The sequence below is a fragment of the Crocodylus porosus genome, unplaced genomic scaffold (genome assembly GCF_001723895.1).
Source record: "Crocodylus porosus isolate Cpor-Errol unplaced genomic scaffold, CroPor_comp1, whole genome shotgun sequence".
Taxonomy (NCBI): domain Eukaryota; kingdom Metazoa; phylum Chordata; order Crocodylia; family Crocodylidae; genus Crocodylus; species Crocodylus porosus.
Genome location: NW_017728910.1, coordinates 35009335 through 35021593, shown reverse-complemented (window position 1 = coordinate 35021593; position 12259 = coordinate 35009335).

Here is a 12259-nt window from a genome sequence, read left to right as displayed (position 1 = left end):
CAGCGGAGGTGGTTCAAGCACCTACATTGAACACCTTCAAGAGTAAATTGGATGCTTATCTTGCTGGGATCCTATGGCCCAAGCTGACTTCCTGCCCTTTGGGCAGGGGGCTGGACTCGATGATCTCCCGAGGTCCCTTCCAGCCCTAATGTCTATGAAATCTATGAAATCTATTAAATAAATACCAGCCACAATTCCTGTAACACCTGAACCACATACACAAAGTCAAGCCAACAACAATGACGCAATTGCAAACTCCAGGTAGCCCAAGGTCAATCAATAGTTAACAATGAATTATGATGATAATAACAATGTGCTTACACTAGGTGGCCACCCCCTCCACCCCACAGCATGTGTAAAAATGCCGTGTTTCAGTTACCAGTACCTGTGCTTTGCTGAGCTAATATAAATACCCGGTATTTATACCTAACCTTTCATTTGGACATTTCAGCCATACTGCAGGCATTACTAAATTAAGCTCTGCAATCTCTCTATATGGCTAGGGACAGGCATTATACATAAACTGGTTTTGGTGATCAGAAACTGGCTTAAGCCTGTACCAGAATAGACATTCAGTACACATAAACCAGTTTCAAAATGGCTTAAACCATTTTGAGGTAAACCTGGTTGAATGTAGTATAAGATTTAACTGATTGAGCTCAAACCAATTTATGCAGTGTCTGACCCAGACCCCTTCCTGGTTTAAGTTAAACCAGAGTCCCCCGGCATGCTCCCTGGGTTCAGCTCTCTGCTCCAGCTGAGCAGGGCTGGCCCCATTCCTCTGCTCCCCAGCCTCAGCAAGGACAGGCAAGGGTGAGGGTCTGGCCAGATGCTGGCCCCAGAAGGGAACAGGGAAGAAGTTTATTCCCCCCTCTCTGCCCTGTCCCACCAGCATAGACCTGCACTTCTCCATGCTGGCTGCTCCAGTGCACCCCCATGCACTGCAACTGTATCCTGGGATGCAGGGGGGCTGAGACAACTTGTGTTGGGAGGGGATCTGGGACACAAGTTCGATTGACTGGTTCAATCTAAATCAGTTAAGTTTGCTACTACACCTATCCAGGTCTGTCTTCAACCAGTTCTGGCCATTTTGAAACCAGTCTGTGTGCACTGAACTTCTGCTCTGTTACAGGTTTAAACCAGTTGCTCATCACCTATACTGGTATACATATAATGTCTGTTCCCAGCCAATGAGTAATCATTGTAATTAGCATGCATCAGAGCAGACTTGATTAATCGCTCCAGCAACCTTGGGGTCTTATGTATTTAGCATTTTGCACTTCAAACCTACTTTAGTTAAAACACCCCCACTGCCATTTTGAAGTGCAGGATGCTTAATGCATGAGATTCTGTGGGAACTTTAATTAGAGTGGCTCCTAAGATCTGCTCTAATTACAGAGGGTCCCTCCCCCTGCCCACCGGAGTATGTATCAAGATGCCCTCAATGTCTAGCTGGGAGAAGGTATCAAGTGGATATCTGTTCTGGGTCCAGAAAGTTTGAGTTTGTAATTTATTGCATATTTAGTTCACTATATTTGGGCATATTATATGGCTTTCCTCATTACTTATTCAATATTTTTTCTTAAATCCTGTAGAATATAGTTTTAGAAAGCCAAAGCCTCCACTGTATCCACCAAATCAACAAAAGAATTGCCACATACCACAATGTGGCTTTTGGGGGAAACGTGGATATCATTGTAAATTCAGTCAAATACTCTCATACATATGGATAGCAATGACAATCTCATTGTATGTGCAAGCAAAAAAAATAGAAAAATAAGTAAGTTGATTTAAATTAGTTAAATCAATCATGATAAATCATAAGTCAAGTGGTCATGGATAATTACTTTTCACTCCAGCAACTGCCCCCAGGATTTTGAAAAGGGCTAGTTAAAAATTTTCAGTCAAGATTGTTTTGTGGTTGTTTTAGTAAAATGTCTAGGGTCTAGTGGGAAAGTATTATTATTATGTTGCTTAGGGCATTACATCTTTCAGTCTGGTTAACCTAAACCAGCGGGGGTCAACATTTTTGGTAGGCATGCTACAAATTAGCCCCCCACATTCTCCAGGTGCCACTTTGATCCCCTTTCCTTGTTCCCTTGCTGCTTTGCTTGCTTCTTCCAGGCCTGAGCTCTCTGCCTGATCTGCCACTGTGCTTCCTGTCCCCTCCCTGGTATGCCATGTACCACAGAGGCTGCCTGTGCCGCTTGTGGCACCCATGGTGCAGGTTGGCCACTCCTGACCTAATCCCTTTCAGTTACTGATTCTTTGACAGTTCTACCTGGATCATCTATGGCTTGAGAAGTACTTCTGGGTCGTCTGATGAAAGCGTTGTTTTGAAAACCAAGAGGTGGAGAAGGAAAGAGTCAGAGAACTAGGATAGGAGCTTGATGTTACGATGATCTGTCGTCCATGGCCTGGGCTGCAGAATATGCAGGCTGGGGGCCTCCTGCTGTTAATAAACCTGCAGGAGGTGGGTGCATTCCATTTCTTTTGAACATAACCACAGGTTCACTTAACTTATTCCTTCACACACAGCCCTGCACATTTCTTAAATAATAGGTTTTATCTTGCTGTTTCCAAGTGATATCACTGAGGTCTTTGGTTTTATACCTCTCTTCTGAGCATTTGCCTTATTTTGCAATAACATGAATTAAGCAAATAGATTATGAAGACTTTTTCTGAAGAAGTCATTATCATAAGGCTCTTTCCCCCCCTGCAAACCTGTCCTCAGGATGCCCTGAGAACTGACAGAGTGCTTCAGGAAGTGTTTAGAAACATATTCAGTCATGAATGTTTGACATTTTAGTACTCATTAAGGCTATCTGCTATTTCAGAAATGAACCCAATCCTTTTTCCCTTCCATCTTCAAGCCATGTAGACTCTGCCTCACAGTTGCCTTAGTCTTAAAATTGGGATTTTTTTTACATCAGCAAAATGGTCACTCTTCCAGAACACGTTGTTAATTGAATTGAAAACAATTAACTGCAAAAGTTCACAATGTTCTCAATCATACTGCATGCAGCAAGGCAGAGTAAAATAGAAACATCATCAGCATCTGCTGAACAAATTAAATAATTACTCAGGTATGCAAAAACCTGATTATTTAAAAAAAAGAATGAGTCTGAATTCATGCTAACAACTTCCCCTCAGAGCTCTCAATAATTACAATACAATGTTCTCCATATCAGGTTGCTCTGGAAAGTAATGTAGTATCTCAGGTTGTAATGACTTTCTTCCTGAACCAAATGGAATTACCTACAGGCTGTGTAATGCACTGGATAAATGCAAAATCCCAGGGAGCTAAGACAATATTTAAGGAAGCAAGGTCAACAACAAAAAAAACATTTTAGTGAATCCACTTTTCAAGCTTTTCACATGTGAATGGGCTTCCTGGCTTAAAGTAAACAAATCATAACATTATTCAAAATTAGATCTTATATATGGATTTGCAGGCTTTCTTTGAAATGATATTTGATTCTCACTGCTAATTGTACAATGATTTGATGAAGTTCTGTGGAGCGGGCTTTACTGCTAGTCTTAGTTTCTGTTTATGTAGTCTTCTGCTTGTATTATAAAACCTTCTGGTTCTTTACAAACTAAATTAATTTAGCAAAAAATAGTCCAGAAAAAATCATGTGAATTTATCAACAACTTTGTTTTTCCCAGACTAAGCGACTTGTCCAAAGTCGCCTGATGAGTTCATAGAAAAGCCAGGAAGAGAACTTACATGTGCTGAGGTCTGTTACTTTAACTCGGAACACCACATTGGGAGTACTGTAGTGTTCAGCATCTTGCTGGCATGGGGTCATGTCCTGTAACTTGAATACTCTGTGATTTGGAATCTTGTTTGTCCTGTTATTTGAGGAAATTCTGAGGCTCTACCAAAGACTAGCAGTAATATTTATTGTGTGTGTCTTTACAATAAACACTTCCTCTTTTGTCCCTGATCTTACAAATGCAGCCTCTTTTGATTGTGCTTAACCTTTTAGCACAAGAATAGCTTCATTGACTTCAGTAGGAATATTCACAAGTCTGAGATTAAGCACATGCATAAGTGTTATAGGATTGAAGCTTTGGAGAAATAACTTAACAAATAAATTGCTTCAAAGGCAGAGCTGGTTAATACCTCTGGGAATGTTCTCATAGGCACTTGCAGATACTGTTTGTTTCATATGTAGATCATTTTCTGTATCTAGGAAACGGATCTGTTTCATTTCATTTTATGGCTAAATCTACCCTGAAAGGGGCATTTTGACAAATGGAAATTCATATCCAATAAGACACTATACAAGTAAGATGATAAAATCTATTCATTTTTTCTCTTATTCTGAGACATGATTGGAATCCTTCTAGACAGCACTTCTTGTTAATATTAAAGTCTCTTGCTTTTGGACTAGACATAAATCCATTAACATAACCAATACGATTGCTAAATGTAACTAAATTTAATTTGACAAGGCATGTCCAAGTACAGTATGACGTGATCTCAGAAAAACTGGGCTGAAACAATAACAGTGAGAACTCATCTAGTTCCTGAAAACTAGCGCAAATGTTCCCTGCCTGCAGCCTCAAAAGCCTGGTGAACCAGGCAAGGGAAGAAAAACATTGGCCCTTCTAGGACTTAAAAGTCTTTTCCATCGTGAGGAAGGAACTCAGGTTCATTGTTTGCATGTAAATGTGAAGGCAAAGTCTATGGAGAAAACTTTTACAAATCTACTCTTGCCCTGGGTCATGTGCAGAAGCAGAGGAAGCTCTTTCAGTGCCTGGGGTGGGGGAGGAATTATGCTGACCACTAGAGCATGAAGGAGGGAGGGAGATGAGTCTTAACCTGCTGGGGGTCTCCTCACTTGAGTGGCAGTTGCCACTGCTGCTGCCATAGTAGTATGGCCTTGGGCTTCTGCCACTGAGGGACAGACAGCAGCCTGGGGGCTGCTTCTGCTGCTTTATTCATCACCTGCCATCCAGGGCAGGACTGTGCCTCCTATGGCAAAATGTTCTGTGGGGAGAGGCACATCATTCCACTCCCTTCCCCCAGATATACTATTGGGCACGGGGCTGTGCTTCTGCACCTGTTGTGGCAAAGACTTGGGGGTGGGGTGGGGATGGTGTCCATACTGATGCCCCTCTAAGTTGGCACCCCGGGCCAGTGTTCCGCTCGCCCCTCCCTAGTTATGCTACTGGTCATGTTAGTCTGCTGGGAAGAAAAGTCCCCCCCCCCCATGGATAAAGGTGAATATAGTAGACAGGCTTTATGGTTTGAGCTTCCCAGGCAGGTAGCGTAAGCAAAGCACTTTGAAAATCTTGACAAGAAGCTGGAATCGGACACAGAATAAAGCAGACCTGTGGCAAACACCTTAATCACTTAATGTTTATTGAACATCCTATAGTACCAAGGGTAAAAAGAATAACAGAGAATCTATCCTAACTGGAAGAATGGAGCAGTTGGCTGCAGGATGTATGTCAGAATATGTCCTCTCCCACTGTGAAATCTGGTTGACTTGAAGACAATTCCAGTGATATCCAGAGGATTTTATAGAAGTTCTGCAATAATAGACCACACACAATTTTTCTTCCAACCTGTAAAGATACATGGAATTGGAGGGCCAGAAATTACCACATCATCCTGTGGGTATAAATCAACAGACTTAGCACAAATATTCTTTGCTTATGCATCTGCAAGGTACAATGGTGTGAGTATGTGCAGACCCCAATGGGCACTATCCTGTATGCACCTCTGGAGCATGGTCAACCTCTGCTCAACACTAGCAGCAGGTTGATGTCTTCCTCCCCAGAAAACGCCTTTCAGAAGATAGTTGTATGTTGCAAGAACTTTGTGTCCTGCTCCTGACTGTACATTTGTTTAGGCCAGCAATTCTCAACTAGGGTGCCATGGGATGCCATGTAATGTTAGCACCAAAATCCCATGCTCACTGGCTGTAGCAGAAGCCACTGAGGCCTCATGGCAGAACTCCCTCGCACAGTGCGGGGCAGTGGGAAGTGGCCCCAGTTGCCTGGCAACCATGCTGCTGCTGTCAGATCGCATGGGAGCAGCACGGCTCAGCAGGGCGCCACCCACTGCCTGGGAACTCAGGGCGGCTCCCGCTGTCACCCAGAGCCTAGCACCACTCAGCCTCAGTGGCCCCAAGCTCCCAGACAGTGCGCGGTGCTGCTCAGCACCTTGCCAAAGCACCCTGCACCTATGTGATCTGATAGCAGTAGCGCGGGTGCCAGGTGGCTGGGACCACTCCCTGTAACCCCATGCCACACGGGGGGGAGGGGAGGGCTCTGCCATGAGTCTCCAGCAGCCCCCACAACCACTGCTGCAGCAGGGTTTTGGGTTTTTTTTTTGAGTATTGGGATGCTGGGGCCGGGCAGAAGAACAATTGGGAGGGCTGGGAGAGTGTGCAGGGGATGGGGCTGGGCAAGGCAGCAATGGGGGGGGAGAGCCAGCAGGGGCTGGGGCTGAATGGGGGTCCTCCCATGGTCCCCTTCCCCCTCCTCCAGCCCCTGCACTTTCTACTTACCCCACACGTAGCCCAGGTCCAGGTCTCTGCAACTGACATGGTGCTTGCTTCAGCACTGACGCAAGGGCCAGCCATAGAAATGCTTTGGCTGGTTACCAGAGCATCTCTGTGGAGGACCTGTGTATTCAGTTGCCTCAAGGCATGGTCTGGGACTGTGCCTTGCCCCACTATTTTGTGGCTTGGGTTTTCTTGACCCCTGGATAGCTAATTTTGCCCCAGAACTGCAGTTTTGCAGAACAGGGAACATTTTTTTGTTCCTGCATATGCGTCTTGCAGCGTTTCAAAGAGGTTTGAGATACTGTGAGATGCATGTGCATACTTGTGTGGGCATGACCTACAGTGCTAAAAACACTCTGACCTTCTATATTCTTTCCGAGTTCTTTGCAACAGAAAAATTGCTGTATTTTTTTTGTAGTAAAAAAGTGATTGAAAACTAAGAACTGGCATTTTCAGAGGGGTGCCTTGAGACTAACAAAGGGTGCCTGGAGTCTAGCGAAGTTGAGAAGCACTAGGTTAGGCAATGTGGCTTGTTGTTGCAGATGTACTGCAGTGCTGGCTTTCCTAAGTATCTCTGCAGATGGTAGCATATAGTACCTCTGCAGATGGTAGCATATTGCCTGCACAGGAAATTTATTTTCACTTTCTGCAAAAAATAGACAACAAACTGTTCCCTTTTGTGCCTCAATAATGACTGGGAACAGATGAATGACAGCTATTGATGTTCTATTGGTACAGTATGTGAATGCGAAAGGTTTTTTGTTCCTTCTAACAGATTCTAAACATTGGTGACATATTTCCTATACATATAATTACTAAACTGCTGGAATTGATACAAAATACTAAGAAAACAATTATAAAACCCTATATAGGAAATGAGTTCTGTGACACATTTGCTGATGCTTTTCTTCTCGCCTTTTAGCTTTTCAGTTTTATTTTACAAAAGTGACTAGAACAAACATTATAAAACCAGAAATGCTATAGCAGAGTTCTGCTCATTGTCTTTAACTCTAAATAAAACAGATGGCTTCATCTTTATTATGTGAATGCTGGAACATTTTTTTTTTTAAATATGTAAATTATAATTCATATCAAAATAGTTTATCAGACATGTAAAAGAAAGCATTTAAAAAGTTGATCTTTCAGTTACCAGCCCATGCTGATGTCAAGGTCATTGGATCCCCAGGGGTTTTTATTTGTAACTTTTTTCAAATCATGATCATAGAATCATAGAATCAGTGAGTCAGAAGGGACCTAGACAGATCATGGAGTCCGACTCCCTGCTGTGGGCAGGAAGGAGCACTGGGGATGCCTATCCAGTCTCCTCTTGAAGATTTCTGGGGAAGGTGAGAGCACCACCTCTCTGGGAAGCCTATTCCAGGCTCTGGCCACCCAGGGACCGAGCCCTGGGGGACTCCACTGCCCACATCCTCCCAGGTCGACATTGACTTGTCCACCACCACCCCCTGGGTTCATCTCTGGAGCCAGTTTGCCACCCATGTGACTGTGCATTTGTCAGTGCTGCAGTCCCTCAGCTTGCCCACCAGAATTGGGTGGGACACTGTGTCGAAGGCCTTCTGGAAGTCCAAGAAGATGACATCAACTTCCTCCTTCCCATCTAAACTCTTTGTTACCTGGTCATAGAAAGAGACCAGGTTAGTCAGGCAGGATCGGCTTTGCATGAACCCATGCTGGTTACCCCTCAACCTCACTTCCCCTGCAGGGCTCTCACAAATGTGGCCCTTGATAATTTTTTCAAAGACCTTCCCCAGGATAGAAGTGAGACTGACTGGCCTGTAGTTGCCAGGCTCTTCCTTCCTCCCCTTCTTGAAAATAGGGGCCACATTGGCCCTTTTCCAGTCCTCAGGGACTTGGCCCAAGCACCAGGAGTCCTCGAACAGCCGTGCCAATGGCTCCACAATGACACCAGCCAATTCTCTCAGCACCCGCGTATGAAGGTCATCCGGGCCCGCTGACTTGGACACATCTAAGCCCTCCAGGTAATCCTTAACTAGGTCTGAACTAACAGTCAGGGGACTCGCATCCTTCCCGGGCCTCTCTACGCTGTCACCCGAGAGCACCCCATTGTCAGCAGACAGGAACATGGAGGCAAAGAACTTGTTGAAGGGTTCTGCCCTGTCTCGCGCGTCCGTCACCAACTGCCCTGCCCTGCCCTGCCTCGTAGGGGTCCAATGTTACCCCAAGGCTTCTTCTTGCTACCTATATACTTGAAAAAGGACTTTTTGTTATCCTTAATCCCAGAAGCTAATCTAAGCTCCAGTGCTGCTTTAGCCTTCCTCACCAAATCCCTACAAGCTTGGGTCAGGGAGGTGTACTCCTCCTTTGCCCCTGCCCCTGCTTCCACCACCAGTACACTTTTTTCTTTGCTCTCAGGCTAGCCTGGATATCTGCGCTCAGCCCTGAAGGTTTCTTGGACCCTTTCCCACCTTCCTACTCAGAGGAACTGCATCCTGCTGCACCCCAAGGATAGCCTCCTTGAAGAAGGACCACTTTTCCTGGACTCCCATGCTAGCTACCCGCTGGGCTCCAAGTGCCTCCCTGACTACTGCCCTGAGCACATTGAAGTTGGCTTTCCTAAAATCAAGCAGTTGCGCTGTGCTAGTTATCCTGCCACCTTTCTCTGAATAGCAAACTGGATCATTTCATGATCACTGTCCCATAGCCTCTCTTGTACTAGCACTTCCCCCATCATCCAATATGGTGGTTCCCCTAATGGGGACGAGTACCTCCTGCATGAGGTGTAGATCCTGTATGCACGTCAGGAACCTTTGTGAGTGGCTAGATCTGGCGGACTGCTCCTCCCAGTTAATGTCAGAGTAATTTGTATCACCCATGACCACAATGTCCTTCGCATACACAGCCTGCCCCAGCTGCCTGGAGAATTCCAGATCCAGCTCTTTTTCCTGATGTGGTGGCCTGCAATAAACCCCTACCACTGGATTCCTCTCCCTCTGCCCTCGTTGGAGCTTGACCCACAGGGTCTCAGTTAAGATTTTCTCTGATCCCATTTGGAATGTAGAACTGGTATACTATTCCCTAACATAGAGCGCAACCCCCCCCACCTTTTTTCTCCTTCCTATCTCTTCTAAACAACCTATAGCCCTCTATGTCTACTGCCCAGTCAAAAGTTTCATCCCACCATGTCTTCACTAGGCCAACCAGGTTGATTTTACTACTTGCAAGCAGGAGAGCAAGCTCCTCCTGCTTGTTCCCCATGCTTCTTGCATTAGTGAAGAGACACCATAGTCCTCATGTGGGAGCCCTGGGCACCCCTTCTTCCTGAGAGGCAACTGGTCCCTTGATATATACCTGAGCTCTTACCTGGACACGTCCTACACCTGGTTGAGTTGTCTCTTGCTCCTGTGGATCTTCAACACCAGATGAACTTAGTTTAAAGCCCACCGGAGGAGGTCAACTAGCCTGTAAGAAAACAAACTCTTACCTTTGGGGGAGAGATGGAGACTATCATGCCCCAGGACTCCCTCTGCTCTGAAGTGCAGGTCATGGTCCAGGAAGCCAAATCTGGGTGACAACACCAACTCCAGAGGTGCCAGTTCACCTCACGGATGCAGGTGCCCTGCCACTGATGGCCTCCACTAACCGGGAGGAGGGATGAAAAGACCACCTGGGTCCCCAACTCTCTAAGCTTGGCCCCCAGAACCACGTAGCCATCCATGATCTGGTCCAGACTACTCCAGGCCGCATCATTGGTTCCCACCTTTTGCATTCACACACTGTACCAATGATTTTAAATTAGAATGTAATTTATTGTATACACACATTATGTCCTCTAGTTACTTCCTATAATACGACTTTAATGAAATACAGGTTGTGTCTACATGTGCTTTTCAGTGTGCCTAAACCTAATGCGCATTTGTCTAATGTGCATGAAGGCGATTTAGGGACACATCTACATGTGCGCACACTAAGGTGCATTAACGTGGTGTGCAGACCAACTTTGGCTTAAAGTTAGTCCCAAATCAGTCAACATACGCAGCATTAATGTGTCTTAGCACACCTACATGTGCTTTGTCCATGGGAGAGGTGCACAGCAGAGGAGAGGGGGGTGCACATTTTTTGGGAATATTATTTTATGTGGGAGGTTTGGCTAAGGATACAGAGGTTTGTAAGGGAGATAAACTGGAGTAGAAGGGTTACTTTTGAGAAGGCCCTGCATAGGTTAGTGAAGCAGGGTTTGGAGGAGTGGAGAATGAGGGTCTGGCTTATGTCTATAAAAGTAACATTGTGGAAGGTGCAGAATCTGTTGATCCTCAAAGGTTTGGAATTCACAGTTAGGGAATGTCTACAGTTGGCTCTGTTTGAACTACAATTCTATATGAGGAAAGAAGGATCAGAAAGGGGGGAGAGGGAGATTGAAGCGGGGTGGAGAAAGGAGGAGTGGAAACTTATATTTACATAAGGGGTATCTGGTAGGGAGGGACAAATGTGAAATGTGTTGTTAGGTGTTAGAAGGGGAGAGGAGGTAGTGAAGTAGGTGAGGGACAGAGGGCGTGTTGGGTAAGGGGTACGTTATAGATGGAGGGAAGAGGTTTTACAGAGGGGAGTGTTTATTAGGCCTGTGCAAAGCAACTAGTATCCACTTTGGATTTGGATTTGGCCTATTCAGGGAACAGCGATTTAATTTGGTGATTCAAATCACTGTCCCGCATCGATTCGGCTGAATCTGATTCAGAGATTTGGCTACAGCCAAATCGGCTGAATCTCTGAATCAGCCCCATTCCCTGCCTGCTTTCAATGGCTGCCCTGCCCACTCTCCCTGCTCTTTAAAAAGAAGCCCCCATTTACCAACTGCTGCCAAGTGGGAGGTGGAGGGTTAACCCCACTGCTCCCTGCTGCCCCACCCCATGTGGGGAGCTCTGTCACAAACCACCTGACCCCTACCCACTCTCCTACCCCGCCATGGCTGCCCCACCTGCCCCAGCTCCCAGCTTTCAGCCCTTTCAAAAAGAAAAAGAAAAAAAAAGCCCCAATTCACTGGCTCCTGCCAGGCAAGGGGCGATCCCTGCTTCCCCCTACTGCCCCACACTGCATGAGGGGCTCTGCTATGAGCCCCCAGAAACCCTGAGGCTGCTGCAGCAGCCAGTGAGTTTGGGGCTTTTTTATTTTTAAAGGACTGGATCTGAGGCTGGTGGGGCAGCTATGGGGAGGGCTGGGAGAGCAGGTGGGGTTTGGGGGGCTCATGGCAGAACCTCCCCCATGCAGCCTGGGGCAGTGGGAGGCAGCAGGGATCACCCCATCACCTGGTAGCAGCTGGTGAGTGGGGACTTTTTAAAAAAGAGCCGGGAGCTGGGGCAAGATGGGACAGCCATGTGGGGGCTGGGAGAGTGGGCAGGGGTTAGGGGGCACTCAGGAGGGCTGGGGGAGCAGGCAGGGGATGGGACCTGGCAAGGGTCCCCCATGGTCCCCTCTCCCCTTCTCCAGTCCCCCCTCCCCTGCTCCCTACTTACCAACATGGAGTCTGGGTCCAGTCCCCCTACTGCAATGAGCAGGGACTGCCCAAATAGCTGTAGCTCTCTGAATCTTTTCTGAATCTATTCAGAGAGCTTCAAATCAATTTGGACCTTTTAACTGGTCTCCTGATTTGATTTGGATTCGGCAATTCGGCCACCAAATTGGGCCATATCTCCTCTGAATCGAATCAGCAACCAAAGCTTCGCACAGCCCTACTGTTTATTTTAAGGACGAACTGGTGT